The sequence below is a fragment of the Anser cygnoides genome, chromosome 2 (genome assembly GCF_040182565.1).
Source record: "Anser cygnoides isolate HZ-2024a breed goose chromosome 2, Taihu_goose_T2T_genome, whole genome shotgun sequence".
Classification (NCBI taxonomy): Eukaryota; Metazoa; Chordata; class Aves; order Anseriformes; family Anatidae; genus Anser; species Anser cygnoides.
Window position 1 is genome coordinate 34,778,373 of NC_089874.1, and position 23,318 is coordinate 34,801,690.

At 41.4% G+C, this 23,318-nt stretch overlaps 1 long non-coding RNA gene across 1 annotated transcript; it reads left to right on the forward strand.

The window, feature by feature from the left end:
• The first annotated feature begins 1,704 nt into the window (after positions 1 to 1,704).
• Positions 1,705 to 7,890, forward strand: LOC106030212 (uncharacterized). The gene is made up of 4 exons (XR_007165693.2): positions 1,705 to 2,107; positions 2,449 to 2,633; positions 3,042 to 3,190; positions 3,773 to 7,890. It is a non-coding gene; the product is annotated as an uncharacterized lncRNA (long non-coding RNA).
• The last annotated feature ends 15,428 nt before the right edge of the window (positions 7,891 to 23,318 follow it).

The window sequence follows — 23,318 nt, forward strand, 5'->3', positions numbered from 1 at the left end:
CATGCTGGAGAAAACAACCCATAAACTGTGCTTTCCTCGTTCACTATATTGCACTATAAATTCGTTAGTGGAATTGACATTTCTACCTCGCCTTGAAACTATTTATCTGCTGCACCAGTATTGGAGCTGAACTGGTGCTGAGGCTTTCAAGTGCATCCTGTGCAATAGAAACAACTAACCAGAAACTCATACACAATAATTACGCACTAACAAGCCTGTTTATTCTTCATCATCTTTCAAAATCTGGCTATTACCTGTTATTCACAATTTTATAAACACAACAGTAAATAACTCTGAGTGTTTTAAAAATAGGTCATAAAAGCAGGCTGATTTCACTTAATGCATATATATACAGCCGTATCGCAGAGCGGGCTGCCATCTCCATCACTGGAGGGAAGCACAGCCCTGACAAATATGACTAAGACCTTACACAAGAGTCAGGTTTGCCAGGTGTTGAGGGAGAACATGTTTGGACTGAAAATGAAAGACTGAGATGTAAAGTCAACTTGATAAAAGGGGAGGAAATAGTTAAAAATACATTTTTTATGAAATTCATTAACCTTTTATTACCAGTGGCAGATTCTAATGGAGATAATTTTAAAACCCAAATCTATGGTTTATCCTTACTTTTTCCTTTAATAACAGTGTCACATTGTTAGTTTTGTGGTATTGTGTTAACAGAGCAATGTTTTAACTGCCAGTAGTACCACTGGAAGTGAATATTCGCATTTAAACAAGGCTTCCTTCCTTGGTAGGAACAGGAAACCTTTCCAATAGGAGTGGGCTTGCAAAGCCATAGCCATTGTGGCTATGAACCTTATAGCCATTGCAAAGCCCCAAGTGCCTTTGCAAGCCCCAAACCAATTCAGCCACAAGAACAGAACTTGCAGCTGGAACTGCAGCTTGGGAAGGGGTTGTGTGTAGGAATCACCATTTTAAAAGAAATGGCTTTGGCACCTTGTTAAGGGAAATATATATCAGCTACAATTTCTGCTTCAACTCATCAGTAATGAAAACATGAAAGGACAGGCTAGACAGGGAGCAGGGAGAGCTGCATGCCTTCTGATGTTCTCCTAAATACTCATGTTTGTAGTGCTTCACAGTTTTTCATGCAACATCCTTCTGAAGTGGAAGAGTCATGGCTCTCATTTTACCAATGGGAATCTGAAAACAGGGAAGCTAAACTCTTCTGGTTTGGATCAAGCACCTCACTTATGGACACAGAGAAAGTTTGTGGTGAAATGGGGAGGGAAGACAAGCTATCCTAAACCCTGGGCTAATGCTCAGGTAATGGGGCCATCCTGTCTCTGGGAAACTGTTGATTCTGGCCTTGGGCCCTAATTCGTTCTTATTACAGCCAATAATTTCCACCACTAACACAATGACTTCTCCTGGCCTACACTGAGAACATTAAAAAAGCCCTGGCAGATGTTGCCCTGACATAAGATGCCCTGCTCATAGATGGCTAATCCCCAACATACCTCAGAAAAGGTGAAGGAGAGCAAAGATTTACTTTATTAGAACAATAAGCCAGGTAGTCTAGTTTCATTAAATTCTTACTGAAGTTGGAAGATGGAAACCTCAAAACTAACTTTAGCTGAAATTAACCTTATTTTCTCTTGGTCAGAGAAAGCTTCTGGGAAATTCAGAGCAGTTACTGCCCTCTCAAAGGGCATCTCTTCTTTTACTTGCTTCGATCAGGGGTTAGAGAGACCAGCTGTTAGGTAGCCCAGGTGCTGTTGATCTTCCTCAACAGAAGGCTGAAATCCAGACTTCCCAGTACTGCCTAACCCAGTGGGAAGCCAAACTCACTCACAGACTCTGTTTGTCCAGCAAAGTCCTGTGATCTGGGGCTCTAGGTGCTACCCCGTTCTGCTGGATACCCAAGCTCCTTTGTCACGCAGGCTGAGGCAGGGACCTACTTAAATCCTAACTCCCGTAGGGTCATATGCATGTGCCATGGCACGGTCACCTCGAAGGGTGCAGCTGCAGCTGCTGTCACCACCTGCCTTTGGCATTAAAGAGTGCTGGTCTGCAAAGGGCAGAGCTATTCTGACCTTGCAGCTGCTTGGGCTGGTGGCAATGCCTCGACCCACCACCAGTTCAGGTAGGAAGCTCACAGGATCACCACGCTCCTGTCTCCTACTGACACTGGGCAACTGGGCAGAAGACTTCTGGCTGGGCACACATGGGAGCCTGACTCTGCCCTAGAAGGTAGTAGAGCACGGAGGCGATTGGGTAATTCTGGTCCTTTTCTATTCTATGCAATGATGGACTAATGTGAGAAGTATTCTTTTCCGGGGGCTGAATTTGGACCTCCAGTTCTGTACCCATGAATGTGAGAGTCTGGTCGCCTTATTGCCTGGCTCTGTGGGATTTAAACTCTGGATGCACAGTGGTCCAGCCTCAATGGGAGGGGTGGTAAATGCCCCTCTCCATTCCTTCCAGGAATAGTGCCTGGGAGCCTAATTAGGACATGCACTGAGAATGTGGGAAATGTAGCTGAAGAGGATCTTCAATTCCTTGACAAATGCTCTAATGGGAGACTGTTGTTACTGCTACATAAAAAGAGCTGAACATCTGCACTAGTGTCTTTCTGCAGAAGACTAAGTTTGGATGCCAAGTGGAAGCAGGTATTTAATTTCTGCAATTTTTCTCTATAAGGTCAGCAGAGAGAGGTGAACCTTTCACTTACATAGCCGTGACTACTCGCAGACGTGTCTACCTTTTGCCATGGAGCCAGTAGGGAGTCTGTGGCCTATGTAGACCACTGTATGGCTGTGGCAAGGCCCCTGCAGTGCAGACTCCACTGAGCTGAGCCTGAGTGTCTGAGTTAGGTGTCTAAATACATTAAGATGGATGTGATATGTCTTTCCTTTCCCTGTTGTGTTACATAGCTCCCTCTGGGATTTGAATTGGAGAGATGGCATCAGCCTGTGGCTGTGCATAACCTTATTGCTGAGGTATCCACAGTCAAAATACTTTGGTGTCTCTTCTTCAACTGAGAAGCCAGTTCAGATTTCTGATTCTCCTGTTTTCAGGGGTCCATAATTAGCAAGCATGCTGCTGTCCTGTCTCCTGGGAATGCAGACATTGATCGTCAGCCTAGCACCTTGCCACAGATGCAAGAGGGGAGGCCTTCACCCAGGTGTTCCCTGACTTCCAAATGCTGAACAGCCTCATCTTCCTGGTACAGTAACATTTTCTTTCCAAGGGATACTTCGTGTGTTTAAAGAAAATGTGTAAATATTTTAAACCAAGTGTTGAGAAAACATAGCAAGTACTGGAGGAAAAGTGATTGACTTAACACTATTACTATTATTTTTATTCCAAAATCAGCATTATAAACAGAAGGTTTCACTCATTTCTTGGTCACAAATTGGCTTCCTCATCATCATTTCTATTCTGCTTATTCTTTGCTCTTAAGAGAAGAAAGCGGAGAAAGTTGGGAAGAGAGAGGGAAAGAGGTTTGCAGTTGACTTGAACTGTTTTAAAGGATGTTTTCCTTTCCCCTGCTTGTCCTCTCTTGGAAAGACATCAAACACAGACAATCCCAGTTACTTTTACTGACTTGTGCCAAAATACTGGGGTAGTTGTACCTGAAAGGGGAGGGGTTGACATCACACACCTTTGCAGGCAGACATGCCCGCTCCACACCAGAATCCACACCTGTTCTTCCTTGTTCAACACTAAGTTTTAAAGAGATTATGAGAGCAATTCTTGCTTTAAAATATTTCAATTTGTCAACTCTTTTTTTTTCCTCCCTTTCTAGTGCTATCTTTTTGAGATGTACGGTGATACTCACAGGTTGTATTGGGGGTGTGTTATGGTCTTACTTTAAGCCAAAAAAAAGAAATGAATGACTTTTTGCAAACAAAAAGGAAGGTGATAATTTTTCTAAAAGACACCATCAAGCAATCAAGAAATTCAGTTCAGTTTTTATCTCTTAATGCCAGAAAGCAGGCAAGGATCCATTTGGGTCAAATGTATGAGCTTCCTGACTGGCACAACAAACAGAAATTTTCAGTGGATTTGTAATTTACCCTGGAAACTGACTGGTCTGATTGAAAATAATGATGTCTGACTGTGCAGGGTCAGTGAGTTGCCCTTTGTTAATGCACAGCTAAGCAAGATCTACCATACACAGAGGCTGGAAAACCAATTAGCTATTCTAAGAAGCACCGGCAGATAAAATATCCTGATTAATCACACAAAATATGCGTATTCCCTTCGTTCTCTAATGCCTGTTTGAAAATGATCACTAATAGTTCTGAATGAACTCATTTAGCTGCTGAATATCCCAGCAGGGGTTTTTTTTTTTTCTTTCTTTCTTTTTTTTTTTAAGCCAGATATAATTTGAATATCATTTGATATATGAATCCTTAGACAAGAACATAGCTGTACATATGAACTCATGTCAAATATATTTGTACATATAAAATGTGTGTGCGTAAGCAATAAATGTAGATTGTTTACTCTGGTGTATATCGTAAAAAGCTGAAGATTATTAAATTAGAATGACTACATTATGCTAATTTATTATTTATTATCAACCTACTAGAACATTTTACTGCCGAATGTACTATTTTGCAGACATACTAGTATGCTAATGCACTAGTGTTTAAATAATTTCAACAATAGAATTTCATCCAGAATACTTGTTCTGCTAAAATCATACTTGTAAGAATTCAATTACTCTTTCAGTGAACGGATGCTGAAGAATATAGAATATTTTATTTTTCTTCAGAGTCAATAGAAAGTGCAAGAGAAATATTTCCTTAAAATCTGCAGTGAAATCATGCTCAGTGTTTGCGAAAGCATGATTATGCAGCTAAAGGTGATAGAGCTCAAGAGGGATGTGCAGACAAGAGGCTGAAAACCTGTAGAAAGTGATAGCTAAGGAAGATGCACAGATGTGCTTGCTGTCAGCCTTGGACCAGAGAACAGGTCTGGGCTGTAGGGTTTGGCTCTCCAGCCACTCGGTTGCAGTCCAAATAAGCAGATAGGGAACAGGTAAGACTGGTGCAGAAAGCTCCCAATGGAAACACGTTGATTAAGACCAAACTTCTGTGGTTTATTCCCTATTCTTGTGCTGAGGATTTGGCCATTCGTGCATTTGTCTGTGGATGCTGCTGCCCCGTTTCTCTCCTTTATTAGGGCTGAACCTGGAGGCACACTGGGCAACCACCCAGCAAACAGCTCATGAACACTCACTGAAATATGTTCTGGTATCGTTATAGCCAAACACATCTGTCCTGCAGATACTGTTGAGTAACAGAAAGAGTTTGCTGTTTGCAGGCTGCCAGTTTCAACTCTGGACCCCAACTGTTGTCATTAAGGACTTGATTAAAAGGGTAATGTACAGTCCAGAGAAGAGAGAATGTGGGGAGCCTGTGGTGTCTGCGATAGCCTCCCACTCCCCATGCCTCTCAGAGAGAACATGAAGAACCTTTAAGCTATGACTGGGAGTGAGCAGATATAAAAATCCGAAACCCACCTCCCCTCCGCTCTTGCAGGATGCCTCCCAAGTCTGTCAGGAAACGTTGAAAGATACTTTGGGGGGTGGGAGCCAGCATCTAAAGGTACAACTGCAAGTGGGTTCCTGCAGCACCAGGACCATCCGCAGCCTTGTTTTCAGCAGTCTTGCAGGTAGATGGCAGGATACAGTCACTCATGTGCCCTACATCTTCATGAAGTGTCACAGAACTTTGTTTGGATAAACAGTGCTATAATGTAAACAGCTCTCTGCCCTGGAAGCCTCTCTGCCTCTGTTTTGCAAACATAGCTGTTTTCCAAGCTATTGCTTAACTATGTGGGTGTCTGAGCTCTGAGGAGGAAAAAAAATATCAGAGAATTTGAGCAGGTGTACATATGCCTCTATGCTTGGCAATGGCTTTAAGACATTAATGAAGTGATCCTTGTTTTTGGTTCAATGAAAACCCATTCTTTGTATTTTTGCTATATAAAACAATGTACAACATGAGAGAAAATGTATTCAAGTACTCCGCACTCTACCTTAACATGAAATTGCTTAGTGTTATCTCTAATAAACCTAGAAATGAAGAAGGAAAGTACAGATTGCTCTGTGCAAGGTCTAATTTTTTTGTGTGCATTATATTAACCATGTCTGCCCAATTTTGTGATAATAAGGCAAATAAGGAAAAAGCCTCAGCTGAAAACCCCAGGATATAATCAGCAATTGCAAATGGGTAGTGCTTCATTGTAGGTGGTTTTTACAGTCATTATGGATGGTAAGAGTCTTGTTTAAATATTTGAATATAATTTCCCAGAATCAGTTAGGTACCTCATTGTAATGACTACTGATGGAGTTGTCTATACACTCACCACCCTGTTTTTTGAGAATGTGGCCTCTGAAATCTGTAATGTTAGCTTATCATCTGTCTCAGTGTCGGGCAGCTATCAGCCACAGGTAGATAATGAAGTCCCAGGATGGCAGCAGCACAGAGAGCTCAGTAGGGCTATAGGAGCAGTGATAATCTTCCATGGGGAGACTACAGCTTTATCTACAGCTCCTCAGTCTTTCACTTAGCAAGAGGCGTGAAGGATACGACTTATTCAAAGTGACTCCCTTCCTCAAATGGGAGGGAGAAGGTTTGACTAACCCATGTTGAACCGAGGAAATTTGTGTGCTGCAAAAAGAGAGAAGAGAAAGTCCCCTACTTGTTTCACATTCATATTTTCTAAGACTTAACAGACCACAGAGAAGTTTATATATACTTTTAGTGTAGAAAAGGATTAATAAAGAAACTATCCAAAGTTTGAATAGAAAAGACTTGTGACTAAGGACTACATATGATCTAAGAAAAGAACGTAGTACAGAGAGCCACATCAGTCCTCAGGATCTCAGAGCATTAACAAACCTGTCCAGATTATGAAGGAGCTGAACCTCTGGTAACTATGAACTCTGGTAACTTTGAATTACCAGATAACGCTGTGGAAATTGATCACTCCCTTAAATATCATAGCCTTTCTCATCCCTGCCTCAAGCATTTAAGAGACAGTACTATTAGTCAAAAGATAATTATTCATTAATTGATTTTGTAAAATTCTCAGCCAGAAGGTAATTTATATACTTGATTGGACTAGGAAAAAAAAAAAAAAAAAGGAAAAAAGCAGTTTCTTTATACTAAATGCATAAATACTGAAGAAGAAAAAAAGTTTAATTTCTTTTTCTTTTTCATCAAGGATAAAGAGTAAAGTTGTCAAGAATGATCCTGAAAAGTCTAAAGAATGAGCTTGTGCACCAGGGGGAATCATGGTACTTTCATGCACCTAGGAAAAATTTTACATTGTGTTAAAGAGTGCACACTCATGTAATATATAAGTCCAGAAGTCTAGGTAGATTGAACATGATTAAAATTGGCTTTGACTTTATATGATTGATAAAGACTAATTAATTTTGCCATATATTCTCTTGGTATCTTTGCATTCTGGCTGTATTTTTGCTTGCATCTAAGCATTTGCAACACCTTTCATCTCAGACTGAAGCTGGAAAAAGTCATGTGCTTCTGGGTTGGAGGACACCTGTAGCTAACCTCATTGTCTGTATGTTTCTGGAGTCTGGTGCTGTTATGAGAATGTCCGTCTGGGGGGTATCCACCACCTATTTGTGAATCACATTATTCCTGCTGAACACCACCAGTTCAATGATTATTTTACTCTCATCAGCCATCTCAACGAGCACAGCTGTGGCAAGGGTAGGGGAGGCTTTCCCTCTAGTGGGGCCACAAAAATAAATAAATAAATAAACAAATAAATAAATATCATCAAACAGAACCAAAAGAAAGAATTCACAGTTGTAACTGGATTGTGCCCATGCACTGAAGCCTTTAGCATGAAAGCAAAAATCATCTGCATATTGACTGAAAAGACCCGTACCTATAATGTACCTGGAATTAGCAAAAAAATCCATATGTTTCTCATAAAATGCTTTTGTTGGTTTTTAATGTGTGTTCACTTCCTGCATGACAAACCCAAAAGGAGACATGCACGTGAGGAATACACAGGCAATAAGCCGTCTGGGTTGAATTCATCTTTTGTGCAATTCCAGCAACATTTCGCTGTTGGATTTGGACTCTCAGCTTTTACAGAAAAATCTGGATTGAGTTGAACTTGCATGAACCAAGCCAAATATGTAATTATAAGGTCTGGCAAGGAATGTGTCTCTTTTCTGCTTATTTTGTATTTGACATTGTTAATACCAAGTGATTGCCTCAGTTATTCTCACGCCAGTCTTGAATCTATGGAGAATTCAGAGAGATGAAGAACTTGATCTGAGAGTCTGAAAACATAAGGCTCAAATTAAAGCCCTCTGCAAGTAAAGTGAAGGTTTTCAACTATAGTAATGCAGGAAACAGTGGGTGGCAGATAATATTTTCCCTCCATTTAATATGACAGTTTGGAATATCACCTATTGTTTTGTGAAAGAAATTGGTACATTTAGATTAGATCTTGAATTATATACCACACAACACAGTCTGTGGATATGACTTTTCCTTTTATTACCAACTGTTTCTATCAAGAATTACTCCTCCTACTGCTTCTTTTTGTTTCTTTTTCCATGATTCTTTTGTCCACACCGTTTCTACAAAAATCACCCTATATTTTTCAGTGCACATGCATTTTGACAATAGATACAAGAAATGTTTTAGTAATTTTTTGTTTATTCCTCTCTGCTTATCTGCTACATATTATTCTCACAGGGCTAACAGTATTTTCCCTTCCTCATATAGCTGTGCTATGAGGGTAGTGGTAACAAGGACATAGTAAGGAAGGAATTGCACCCAGAATTCACTGTTCTTGTAGGGGAATGTGTAAGGATGAGTGCCCCATTGTAGCATCACTTTCCAGGATGGCGTAAAGACATCTTGGGGTCTTTGGATGCCTTAAAAACAGAAATAATTGAATACCTTTCTACAGCCTTATTTGTTTCCCCAGTGTGCTCTGCCACCTTGTTGGGGAGGCAGGTCACTGCTCTCCAGCAGCTCACTGCTTGCACAGCCATCTGCAGCACACCAACAGGAGTGTGGTCTTCTGTTTCACTCTTTCTTTCTATCAGATTTAAAACCTTCTGCTGGTGTTGTGCTGGAAACTCCAGTTCAGCGAGCCTTGGCATTAATGTTACTGAGCCTGGTGGCAGTGCTTGCCTCTTTGATTTCTTATTTCAGACTCTCTGCAGACTCACAGAGACATCCCTATGCCAGTTATGCTCAGTCTTAGCCCATAAATAGGTAGTAAGGAAAGAAATAGGTCCTTGGGTTTGACCTCTTATGTATCACAGGCTTCAGTACTCTGTAAGTTGATTTGCATTTGTTCTACAGTACTGGTTTTACATCAACATTCAGTCTTTGTTTAGAGATTGCTATTGCCAGACATTGTGCTTCAAGAACTGTTTTCTACCAAAAACATGTTTTGCATCTTTTTTCTATTGTAAATATCACCAGCCTTAGCTTTCTCTGACTTGCTATTCTTTGTCTGATGAACCAAATAACACATTATCAAAGTTATGTTCCTTTGCAGGTGCTTACAGACTCATGAAAATACCTTTTAACCTTTTCTTTCATTAATTAAATAGATTGAGTTCTTGCACTGTTATTAATAGATGCTTCCTCTAGTTCTTTAATCTTTTTCAGTGCTGCCTTGATCCATCTCAGTTATCAATGTCCTTTCGAGGTCATGATACTCCAGTCATGGCTACATCGATGTTCAGAGCAAAACCAGGACCAGCTCCTCATCCTTTTGCTAGATGTGAGGTTCCTTTTTTGGCTGTAGAACTGAGCTAAGAACTCATGCTTCTTCCTGACTAATGCTCACACTTGGATGAGATCTCATATTCTTAAGGGACTCTGTTTCTCCAAACTGACTCCCCAGAGATGCCCTCCTTCCTTTGTTTCTAGACATAGGACTACCAGATGGACTTAATACTGTATTTTCTCTTCTGTTCACCTTGCCATGTGGTAAAATCTGGTTAAGCCCTGAGTGTTTGCTTTTATGCTCCCTGTTTTACATGCTTTCCTGCTGGCCTATATGTACGTGCAAGAAAGCATGTGAGCATTTTTTATGTGCAACAACATACACCACCTCTGATGCATCATAAAGCACCATAAATCCCCCTGCATCATTCGTCTATCATCTTAATTACATACTTCTCACCCAGTCCAAAGACACACAAATGTTATCTACAGTTCTCATCAATGATGACTTTATGTTTCCTTCCACATCTCAGGCAGAAAAGTTAACTGATGTAGGACAAAGACTGGATCCCCACTGAACCTCACCAAAACCACACATCTTTACAGTGATGTTCTGGTATGTAGCTGTTTGCCAGTTTTAATCCATTTAATGTTTGCAGTGTTGATTCATAGCATTCTTCAATCAATGTTTTTTTTTTGCAATATATGGTATTGACTGCATTAAATGTCTTGTAGAAGTCCAAATATAGTGATACTACTACCTCTATCAGCAAATTTGTAATCTCATCAGAGAAGGATATCAAGCTAGTTTGACAGGATCTATTTGCCAAAACCCCCGCTGAGTGACGATAATTATACTAACTCCCTTTTATTCTTCATTAACTGGGTCCTGTATCAGCCATTCCTTTATTTTGCCTGGGATTGATGTTAGTCAGTCTTACAAATCTTGTAATTACCTGAGTTGTATCCTTTATTCTCTAATTTATTTTTTATTTTTTAAATACTATCATCATATTACTTTTTCTCATCTTCTGGAACTTCCCTGGTATCACAAGTGTTATTGAGAAATCAACACTAATGGTTTAGAGGGTTTTTCGTGTAGCTCCTTTTAAACTCTCATATGCTAGTTTTGAGACTACCTGCTGTAAATATACCTAAAATCAGTAGCTCTTATTTGACTTCCTTCTGATATACTGCTGAAGTGAAAATTGTTCCATGATTTTCTTACGAAATGGTTGCATCACCCGATCCTTGGCCAAATACACAACAGTTACTTATTGAATACTTCCGCCTTTTCTGGATTATTTTTGGCAACATTATAATTTTCAGTTCTACTCTTAGGATTCCTTACTCCCTAATCCCTTGAAGTTCAAAGTGTTCTTCTGACTATTGTTAGCCCTATTTACCACAGATTTGCATATTTTTTCATCACCAGTTTTCTTGTGTTAAAATTTCTAGTTTATAATCTACAATCAAATCTACATATTCACCCATTTTCTTTCTTTTGGCTTTTCTTTGCTTTTTATTTTTTTTTTCAATCATGGCCTTCACTTTTTGTAATAAGCAAAATTTGGTTTTTAGCTGGTGTAATCTTGAACATCTCCAAGTGATCATTCACATTTTTCCCATTGATCCTTTTATCCTTAGTGATATGGACTCAGGAGGCCTAACAGCTTCCTTAAAAACTAATCCCAATGAATAAATGAAATGATAAATGAAAATAAATGAAATGAAATTAAAGCTAAGACTTCTGTAAGTGGCTTCCAAGAGGTGGCACCTGTCAGAGACTACCAGCACAAGGGAAGACTGTTTGTACAAGACTGCCCTGTTTTAAGGATGAGAAAACAGTTCAGCTGTGTGGACAAAAGTTGTGCTGTCCCCTTGGTTTCATAGCCAGAGAATTGCCCCCTGATCATTGTAGTTACTAATACAGACGTGGCCACTTCTACTATGTGGCTGTAAGCTATTTCCCTGCATGTGTCCAATGCCACTAATTGCGGGCAGGCAACTCTCAAAGATAAGCTTGCTGGATCTCAAAAGACATGACTTCTTCATAGGGACACCCCCAGTGTCTGCTGTCTAGGTAATGTCTGAGGAGAAACTCTCAGTGACCACATCCTTGCTGTTCCAGTCTGGCAGCCAGAATTTATCCTCACAAATTAGTATAGAAATTTAAATAGCAGGGTTTGTTTGAGCTTACTGTGTTTTGTCTCTACTGGTTTGTAAAAAGAGGAAGAGAAAGGGTGTTGATGTTGAGGCTTAGCTTGGCTTGTTTCTCTGTCAGAAGGGTCCTTCTTGGTAATGTCCTAGCAAGATTTATGCTACCACTATAAAAACAGAGACAAAAAGCAACGTGGAGGTTTGCCTTCCTCTGCTCCCTCCTCTTTCCAGGAGCACGTTCATCAGTGCCTCATGGGAGTGTATGTGGAGGTGACATTATATACTTTAATAAAAGTTAAATGGGTCCAGGCCAAACCCCTGGAGACAACACCTTCCTGAGGGTTGCTAATCAGGCCCAGGCACAGACTTTTACTGGTATAAATGATGCAATAACTGTTTTAATGTTAAGAACAGAACAAAAACCCAATAAACCATGTTGGAATGATGAGAGGAGCTTGGGATTAATTACAAAGAACCCATACAGAAGTTGAGGAAAGTTAGATGGGTGTTAGTGGGTGTTTACACAGACACCGTGACTTGGAGAGAGGTGCTTTGGGATGCTATCATGTTGCATCTCAATACCAGTGGAACCTGAACACAGCGAGAAGAAAATTCATCCATACTGTCACATAAATATTATTTCAACTGTTGATGATAATATTTTAGACCAAAGAAAACCTCACGTGTTAAGCTGGGAGTAATTCTGGATTCACCAATGGGGACAGCTGATCTCAGGTGTAGCTTTAATTTAGTGGGCTGAAAAAAAGCAAAAGTCTTGGTGCCTCAGTACCGCCTAAACTGGAACTGAGGTGGGATATGGGGGGCTAAGACATCGGTTGAGATTTAAATTGTGATTCTTTAGCAGTGGGGCTGAAAATGCTAAGCCGATCGGTGGCTCCATTTCAGTAACAGCAGACTTGTCAGTGCCCCTCAAGTTCCCCTGCAATTTGGAGCAATTGCAATTTCGTTGGGGTGGTGGTTAAACTCCTCCTGAGTCCTAGAAAGTTGGCACAGCGGGAGTATGCTGAACATGTTCACGTGCAGGTTCACTGTGACGACCAGATTTTTAGTTTGGCCACTGCTCAAAGCAGAGTGAGTGAGAAAATTAAAGAATTTGACTCTCCAGCTCAGTAAGAAAGGCATTCTCTATAGGGAGAGGGACAACAATGTGTTCTGGATTTTGCTGACAGTGGATCTTTAAAATGCAAGAGGCATTTATATTTTTGGCATGCAGAGCATAAACCATCCCTGGAGCAAGGGTCAAGATCGAGGACTCTTCACATGTGTCAGAAGAATTTCCTCCTCCTCGGGAATGCCATTCATCCTGCTTTCCTCAGCAAGAAATGAAAAATTCTGGTCCTTTGATATCACCCGCTATCTCGCAGTAAATCAATCCCAGCCAAGGGATTGCATTTTTACTGCATTCCAGCCCAGGGCAATTTGTTTTGGGAGCAAGTAGCTTCTTCCTGGCGCTGGTGTTTCCTGGTGCACCATCACCTCCAGGCTGTGCAGTTCCTGTGGGACCATTCATTCACTCTGGCAGTGACAGTTTCAGGGGTTGTGCGCTGAGTTTCTAGTCCACAGAGAACATGGTATAGCTGGGGATGCCTCTGAACTCCTATGGAAGACATCACAATTTTTTCTTCAAAAGGCACTGCTATTTGACTTTATTAGAGTATTTGCTTTTGATGGGGAGTGGGAGCATATTTTCCCCTGGCTAATTTAAACACTCGGAGTTGGCATTTCTATTTTAATTCCTGCCAGGGCTCTGTTTGCAAAGGTTTGCCATCTCCCTCAGTTTTAGTTGCTTATCTGCCAAACACAGGGCTAGTTGTTTCCCCCTTCACAGGGTATGGTGGAACTGAATTCACTGCTGTTTATGGGATGCTTGGCTACTTCACTAATGAGCAGCGCAGACAAGCCAGCAGAAAAATATGGTTTCAGTGAAATATACCCAGAGTCTGATGTGTACCAGCACTGTTTTATCACATCAGCATTCAAAGCAGTTGATTAATGAGACTTTGGGAGTCCATCATGGGAATAATTTGTTCCTAAAAGCTGCACAGAACTAGAAAGCCTCCCCAGTCAGTTGGTGATGCCACACAGTAATGGGGATGCTTTTTTTGCACAGATCCTCTTCAGTAGTTTACTTGGCTTAGGTTACTTTTACTCGAGCTCTCTAGAAGGGCAGGGAGAAATTCTATACATTTATGAGTTTTAGAAGATATGTAGAACTGGACAATCAGGCTCTGAGAGCCACCTTTTTGTTTGTTTCCTATACCATACTTTTATCATCCTTCTTAACATCCTTATTGGGCCTAGATAGCCTGAAGGTGGAAACATGCTGAAAGCACTGGTTTCAAACACAGTAAACACTAAGATTAAGGCTGCACCTGAAAATATACCTGGAACTATTTTTTAAACATAGCTGATAGGAGTCTGCCCCTGATATGGGCTGAGCAGGTAGCCATGCTGTAATTAAACAGGCTAACTTGTCCTGTTACACCGTATTTAAAGCTATTTCCATTAGCAGTTACATAGTCCAGGTGGCAGATGAATTAGTACGGTCTTTTCCAGTAGCGAAAGCAGCTATAACCACAAAATAAGCTAAAGGTTTTTCTGTGTGTTTCTATCTGTCTGCTTGGCTTTAAGGGGGATTTTCTTTGACTTTTGTCCACATATTGCTGCTACCTTACTAAAAAAGTCTAAAACATGATAATACAAATTCAATAATAATATCATCATGGCAGTAAAAAAGTAATGTCATATTAATTTTGCACTGCAAAGTCAATACATTAAAAGCAGATGTGCTAATCCATTACGATGGTGAATCTGCCACAATTCAATAGCACCGCTGAGTTTGAGGAAGTTACAGTAGGGACTAGTTTGATCTAACACCTTTAAATAATAGACCATCTTTTGATCATGATTTTCTTCTACTCTGTAAAAAAAAAAAAATCATCTGGAATCTGGAAACTTCTGAAGAACGGGGAACCACTACTATTCTCTGAAAAATTAAGAGCAGAAGAAAACTACAGAAGTTATCCAAGCAAATCCCAGATGTATTTAGGGATCATGTCAGTTCTTATAACTGGAGAAATTTTGACTGGTTTTCCAAAGATTTATCCGGTCTGCTATGAACCAAATAATGTTTGGAGAATTACATTGTGCAATTGAGATTGTGCTTCTTGGGAACAATGTTTTATTGGTTCCATTTGAACATACTGTAGTGTGCAAATGATCACAGGTTTGGCAAGTTCTTCGCAAGGCTTTGTATTTATAAGCCCAGAAACAGATGTACAGATAATTTCAGAGACATGCATACTTTATATGGTTGCGGACAAATACTGTGGGGATGGGTACTTTAGAAAAAAATCAGATCTGTGAGTATCCTGGACATCTTTCCTCCAACCTCTCTTCTTATGCTGGAAACCAACAGAATTCATTAAGAATCACTAAAGTATACCGATCTGCACTGCTTTCCTATGATATTTATTTGACTAGGGATTCTTTGATCCCTGTGTAAAAATGTGAGTTTTGTGCTAACAGACTTGTTGTGAATGAGCACTGGCTCTTCTGCAGTGAGGTGACAGTCTCAGGTTGCCAGGGGCTGGGAAATTGCTGGGGGGGTGTGCAAAGTGCTGGTAACTGACAGCTTAATCACATCAGTTGCTTCAGACACTCACAGGCAACAAATGGGAATGGAAGGATGAAGCCTGTGTAAACAAAAACAGTGCTATCTCATGTCAAGACCTTTCAAGATTCAAAGGATGGACACCCTATGCAGGAAGTCTGTGCTTTGCCAGGTGTAGTTTGCAGAGCAAAGGCCAAAAGCTGTACCAAAATATTCTCCTGTGAAGGTATTGTTTGAAGCTTTCAAAGATCCGAGCAGGGTCATTCCCTGGTCTGGAGTCTTCTCTGCAGGCCATCCCTCCACTCTCTGCAGAGCCCTGCTATTGCACGTGTAGCACGGCTGGCGGCATGCCACCTTTGGCTTCCAGCCTGCAGCTGATCCCTCCAACCTGCCCACACTGATGCTCCCCAGAATTTGGCTCCCTTTCAAGCTCTCCAGCTCCAGTAAAGCCGTTTGTCTTTTTCTGCTTTGGGTGGAGGTTAGAGTTATGCAAAGAGGGAGCCAAAAGTGTTTAAGGCTGTTCCTTCTCTCCAGGGAGAGTGTACAAAGAAAGGCATTTCCGCGAGATCTTAACCTCAATTATAGTCAACATGATTACGAAGTGGGAGACTTTCTGCATTTACTTATGTGGTCTCTCAGCAGGCAACAATTGACAGGTGAGGTTACAGACAGCACAGTGGTAGGCTGAGGGGCAACATATCAATTCTTGCATGGTTGCTTCTATTTGCATAAAGAAAATCACTGCTAATTTTAATAAATAATGTACAATGTTAGTAAATAGCCACATATTGTCAAACGACAAGCAAAGGAAAAAAGAGTGCATGTATGTACATCAGGCAGAATCTGTTTTCAGTCATGTTCATGGAAGATGTGTTTTGATGTACTTTATTGGGGCTTTAGTGCCTGACACGAAGTTGTGTGAGTGGATTAAGAGGAGATAGCAAGAACTAAAATATGAAATGTATAATTAGTTGTAACACTATGAGAACTTTTAAAAAGCAGTATGTTTCAAGGCTAGAGTTTGTAATCCTTATTCTTATGCTTGTCCATATAAAAATAAGCCTGCCCTTGCCATTACAGCTGCCATGCTCTTATGCTCCAAATTGCACCAGTTAGTGAGAAAAAACACACAACACAGAATAATGGATAAACAAGTCTCTTTTTCTGATGTCAGAATTATTGAATTAATGGCTGAACTTGGAATTTATTTGATGGAGCTCATCCATTTAGGATGAATGGAAAGCTGCTAGCTAAACTACAGGCAAATTGTCCAAGGCCGGTGAACCCCTAAGACCATTTGGACATCTTTTTAGGGGAGAATCAAGATGTTTCAATTTGTCCCTGCTCTATGAGACCAGCACAGACTGCATGATGCTATCCTAAGTGCATGACCCTTTCCTAAATCCTACACATGTCATTTCAAAACTGCATGTCAGGGTATAAATGAAGAATGATCTCTAATGTGGACAACTGTTGTGGTCCTCTGTGCTATCTAAGCCCTTGTGATCGCTGAGGATTCCCTGTCACCAAAGTGTGTTTTCTTCTTGGTTTCTTTGACTGTGCTCAATTGGGTAGTCTATTGTCTCTGTGTTTTTGGACAAGGAGAGAGGAGCATCTTCCAGAGGGGTCCCAGTTGTGGTAAATGGTTATCTTAGGTGAAACGCTCTGAAGCTGCCTGCCTTTTTCTTGTTTTGACCTTAGGGCCTGGACCACTTAAAGCAGGAGCCTTCTTTTTAGATAGCCAAAGCTAGCAAATCCCATCCTGTATTCCCATTGAATTAATCAATCTATCACTCTTGCCTCCAAGTTTAGGTCTGCTTTTTAAAGTTCTTCAACTTTGGCACTGGTGGTTTCCTGTGCTACATGCCATGACAAGTTATAAAGCATTCAACACATACAAAATTATGAAACCATACGGGACAGTTTACTCTCAGCTGTGTCAGTGTTGCAGGACAGGAAGCAGAAGTGATTCTAACTGTTTTTGGACTGTGAATCTGCTGGGAGAGATTTATTTTTTTTGTCTGTATAATATCCACATTTTAAGCATAAGGATGTTTTTCAGCTCCAGTGCCTTGGATGGAGATGAATTCATTTCTGTGCACGTATCAGTAAGTGGTAATATTCTACAAATGAACACACATAGGAGGGTTTTTCAGAAGCCTTTGCAGATGTCTTTCGTATATCTGCTTCTCTGATTTACTCCCTGCAGGTAAGATGTGTGACAGTTCTCTACATGACTGTGATTGGATTTCTTCAGTCCTTGGCACAATCCCACCAACCTCTGCTATCTCTCATGTTTCAGGCAAGTCTTTGCTGTTCCCTTTTCAGGCAGAGTCACCTCAGCACAATCTTATAATGCAGCCTGTTTGGACTTCTCTCACTTTTTCTCCTGTTTCCCTCCTTAACAGGATTGAAGTCAAGATGTACACCACAGCAGAGAATGGTTATTTCTAGTAGCTCTGGTTGTCTCTAAGTCATGACAGCTTTGCCAACTTTCTCATCTAACACGCATGAAAAATCACTTTCTCTCAGTGAGGATATTTTTTTCTTTCTGATGTAAACACTGTTTTTTAAACTGTTATCTTCTCGTAAGCTGTTCCTTACTGACTTTGGTCTCAGCAGTAGACGTGTTGCCAGAGGTCATGTTCTGATCTCCATCCCACTAATCTCTCCGTATATTTCTGTTGTCCTGGGGGAGTGGGAAAGGGAAGAAGGTATAGCAAAATGAATGTCATTACAGTTGCAAAAACTGTTTCTGGCTTTGCAGCTTATGTGAGTATTGTTGTGTTCCTGTCAAAACTGAGTATTGTACCATGTGTCCTCAGGACAATTTCTGATGGCCCTCTGACCTTGTGGTGGCATTTCAGAAGTCTCTCTGGTTCTGTTTTCAGAAGTAAAAAACAATCAAACATCAACTTTAATTTTAAGATTCCACTGAAACCAGGTTTTATTTTTCCAGTTTCCAGTCATATGTTGCAATGATTGAGAGTCAAATGTTTGCAGGGCCCTTGATGTGAACAACGTGGATTTAAATAGCAATGAATTTATTCATGTTCCATCCTGGGTCTGCAGCTCACAGTCAAGGAGCTGTATGGGAGCTGTTCACACATCACCAGAAGTGGCTTCTGTCAAGGAGAGCCACCTTTCCCTTTCCCTACTGGAGACCAGGAGGTGCCAGGCAGATGTGTCTGTGGCTCGGTGGCAGTGGTGCTCCTCAGCTTGGTGCCTTAGTACCACTCACCTCCCCAGAACCCAAGAGCTGGACCGCCTTGGGGCTGGGGAGAGGGGACGTGGGGGCAGGTAGTCATGACAAGGTGGTAACAGAGGGACAGTGCCAGCTGATGACTTCTACTCCTATCCTTTTTGGACTGACTCTCCATGGACACCCCTAAGTGAGTCCTCCTAGGCTTTAAGCTTGGTTAGTTCCCAGATCTGCTTCCTTGTGCTGCCTAAGGATGCTGGTGAAAGACGAGAAGGGGACAGAGCAAGAATGAGCAGCTGTGAAAGGATGGTACTGATTTTTTTTTTTTGGGGGTGCAGTTTTGTTTTCAGCTGGCTGGAAGAGACTGTGACCAGCTGAAATGCTTAAACTGATCTTCGAATGCCTGGTGGTATCTCTGGTCACTTATTATGGACACCAGCTCGAGGAAGTAGAGTTCAGTTCGAGAGAAACCAGCTGGATGGTTCTTCACACCACCTGCAGGAGGGCTGTGGGACTGGCACGGGAGCCTGGTGACGCTCAGAGTTTACGATGATGTGCAAAACCTCGGCTGCTGGTTAGGATGTCCCTAACCGACAGTTTTCTGGAGGATGTGAAAGTGTACTGAGAAAATAGTGTAATGTGCTTTTCCTGTCCTGACAGTCTTAGAAGCCTGCTTTTTAGGAGTCACTGAAGACAAGACAGACAGGCTATTGGCTTGATCGATGGATTTTCCTTTCTCTTATGCTTTCATGTAGTTTGTCTTTAGCCAGGGCCCTAATTTTGGTGGAGCATTATGAACCCCCTTAACATTTGCTGGATTCACAAGGGTGCCTCTTGAAAATGGTACTATTACCAAGCAGCTAGGAGGGCTCGTTGCTCCAGGATTACAGGATGTTCTGTTCAACTCGTAGGGATATGTACAGGAGAGGTGAATAAAAGCACTGAAAGGAGCCCATAAAATTTGGAAGTGTGGGGATTGGTGTGATGCATCAAAGTACAATGAGAAGCTTTTCTTATAGTGTTCCTAAGCAGACTGAAATCAGCAATACTGTAAAGTGTGTGAGAGCCTGATTCTGTGAGATTAACAGGCCAATTTTCTGTCCAAATAGGTTCAGATAAATTCATGTGACTACCAAGTAATTATACAGTGCTTATCTGACTGAACTTCCAGTCCTAAAGATTCAGCATGTCTGGAAGGTTTGCTCAGCTATGGAAACCTTTAGTGAGACATTTCAACTGCAAGAGCACAGCCAACATCAGCTGATAACATCTGCCATTTCCAGGTCCCTAGCATCTCACAAATCTTTTCCTCCTGGGGCTCCAATTTTTAACACTTTCCTTGTACCAGCAGATTAGTCTTGATCTTCTATTTACAACAAGGACTATTAGTGGGCTATTAGAGAATGATACTTTAGGATCACTGATGCCATGATACTTTGTTTCAGTGCGAAAATGACATTTTGTATATTTATAATAATTTTTTTTAAAAAAATAAAAATAAAGCTCTAAAAAAAAGTAAAGCTCTAATTTGTTGCCTACCACAAAATACACGCTATAAATAATATTCTGTCCAAACTTAATCACACTAATTTTAGTTTTAATTAAAGCAAATATCATGGCTTCAATGCAATCATATATATTTCCAGTAACAAATGACTTGATTTTTCTTTCACATTTATGCTGTTTCTAGAACAAGATTTTTAAATGTTGATATGTTCTCATGAAGTGTTCATGTTCGTAGTGTAGTGTGATGTTTGTAGGCTAAACGGCTGTGTATTGAATCTGTAAATGCCATGGCACTAAAACATAGATAAAATTTGATTGTAATATTCTTTTTCATTTTTTTTCTCCCCAGTGATGTACCTGGCATTGATACGTGCTAAGAGCTTTGAAATTCCTGCACTTCTATCCGAAAATTGGTTAAATACCAAAGGAGCTCTTGACAGCCTGGCTGTGGTGCTAGGGGTAGCACAGCTGCAAGCCCGGATTGTTAAATAGGTAGTGTTGGTGGCCCCTTTAGCTTTGTAGCCCTGTGCCCATACTAAACTTGCTCCCTGATGAGGGGAAACGATATCCTGCCAGGTTCATTCAGAAAGGGTGAGAATGCTGCACAGAGAAACGTGGCTGCATTGCTGAGGGTGGTGGTGGGAATATCTGGCAAAGATAAGATAGGAGTATCTAAGAGCTGCCATTCCTGAGCTAGGTCTGTGTCTTTCACCTTTCCCTCCTGGGCTGTGTTTTTCAACCCCATTCAGTTCTTCCTGACTTACTTTATCAGTTCTTCTGAGTCTCTCCTGTTTCCAACTACTCTCACTGCATTCTTACTCACCTTTGTAGCCCATCCAAAAGCTGCTTGTGGTAAAAGCAGCTCTGCTGTTTGTCAGAATAAAAATGCCTGCCTGCTTTGTGTGAGGGCAACAACACTGGGCAAGCACCCATGTGGAGTAATCATCAATGGGTGCCAGCAAAGGTGCAGGAAACCTTGATTTTGGAAACCACTTATAAGACACCCATTAATATCCGTGAGACCCAGGGATGCTCAGTTTCAATGAAAAATCGAAGTGTGCAGGAGCCTGTGTATGCCTGTAACTTTAGCTGTAGGGGCTGTTTCATCAATTAAAAAATGCCAGTGTTTGCTGCATTGGGATTATACCAGCTAATATACAAAGGATCCAAACTACGCTTTATCCATGTTATTTATGCTTAATAATGTTTTATGGTAGTAACCGAATGAGCCAGTATGGACTTGTGGTTTTCAATGCAGAAGAAGAGAGAGATTTTTTTCCTAATGGAGCCAAATGAAAATTTCCATACTCAAGAAAGCTGTAAAGTGTCTGCTTAATCTTAAAAGATGAAATGGGACATAAGCACACACCTGAAGCTGAGCAGTGCCTTGATACTGTTGCAGAAATTGGCACAGTGTAGGGCCGTGTTTCTTTCCAGACCATAGCCTTTGAGGCGATGCTGAGAGCCGCTTAAAGCAGCAGCAGAAGTTAACACTGGAGTCATTTCCTTCTAAACCATTTGGATTGCGATTTTGGATTCAGTGTTTTGGGTTTCCTAAACTGGATGCTGGAACTGCACAAGAAGTGTCACTCTGAAGTTGTTTCGACAAGAGTGGGGAGGTTTGGCACCTCATAAACCTTTACACCACCCAACACAGGGGTACGAGGCCAAACTCAGCACAAGCCAGGAGGCAGTACTTCATCCAGAGGTCAGAAAAAAACAGTGAGCTGGTTGGGGTCCTGTTGCCCCTGGGAAGAAAAGCTCTCCATGGGTGCGAGGTGGCTGAGGCAGAATCAGGCTGGAGCTTTGAGTGCCGCAGTGGTGGCACACCTTCCCACTGCTTCAGTGCCCAGCGCTGCCCCTGCCTGTCCCCTGTGTCCCATGAAGGCAGATAAATGCCAGATTTAGATTGGGCAGCTTGTTGGATTCAGGGCAGCAGAGGGAAAGTGAGGGAGGGCATCTGCAGTGCCGCCAGTGTCAGACCGCTTCTGTTGAGTCAAGAGGACAATGTGAACACTGACATCTTCAGTGGTGTTGCAGGAGTGCTGCTGGTGGGAGGACAAGGCACAAGGGGCCACTTGGTGGGGTGTGATGTCAGCCTGTCCCCAGATGCGCTGAAATTAGGAGCTAGACTTGCTGGCTGTGCCATGGAGAGTTCTTCACACGCATTAAAATTCTCCAGTCAGCATGTGATAAAAGACAGCCTGCAATCTTGCTGTAAGGTTTGCGGCCAGTGCACGGTTGAGTCATGAAGAGTTCAAAATACCTCGACATTAAGAGCTCTGGGATTTTCTTTGCTTCTGTGGCTTGAGATGGACGTAGTCCAGTGAGCTTTCCTGCAAGTTGCAAGAGCCATTTATTTGATAGGCCTTCTTGGGGCAATGTTGAAATTAAGTTTTTGGAGTGATGAAAATGATTTCTGGCTTTGCTCTTGCCTGAATATAATTTTTCAGAATATGCTGTATTACTGTTATTAAAGCAATAACTGCATATGTTAATAACCATAGCAATTAATATCTACATTTGTAGTAGTATGTATGATACAATTTTAGAATATGTCTGTATTCTGTCAGTATGTCTAATATTCTTACTTATGTGGTTATTTTACCTTCAAATTACAGTAAAAATAAGATCTGTTCGGAGTCATGATTTGTCATTCCAACTGGAATTAGTCATTGGTCACCAAGATGCTAATCAAATTGCCCGTTTCTAAAGAATTAATTTAATTTTAGTAATATGTATGAATAGTTTCCAACTCCACCGAACTCTTTAGCAAATTCAGAAACTTTGTTTGGGTTGGGTTGATCTTATCCAACTTCAGGCACTCAGTTAGTCGGGTGCCTCACCCGGCCCCATCACCCAGGCTGCAGGCAGTGGACAAGGGCATGTCGCTGGGAGATGCCCCCACTGTAGGAGGCCTCAGCTCACCATAAGGATGCCCATCTCTCCGAAAGGACTCGAGGTCTGGACGAGATCAGGCAGACACCTAGATGGGGCACCTCGGCCAGATCGGCCCCTGTAGTCCCACACCTGCGAGAAGCTGCTGCGTAAAGGATTCAGCAGCGGTCACCCACCGTGGGTCAGGACACGATCCCATGGCTCT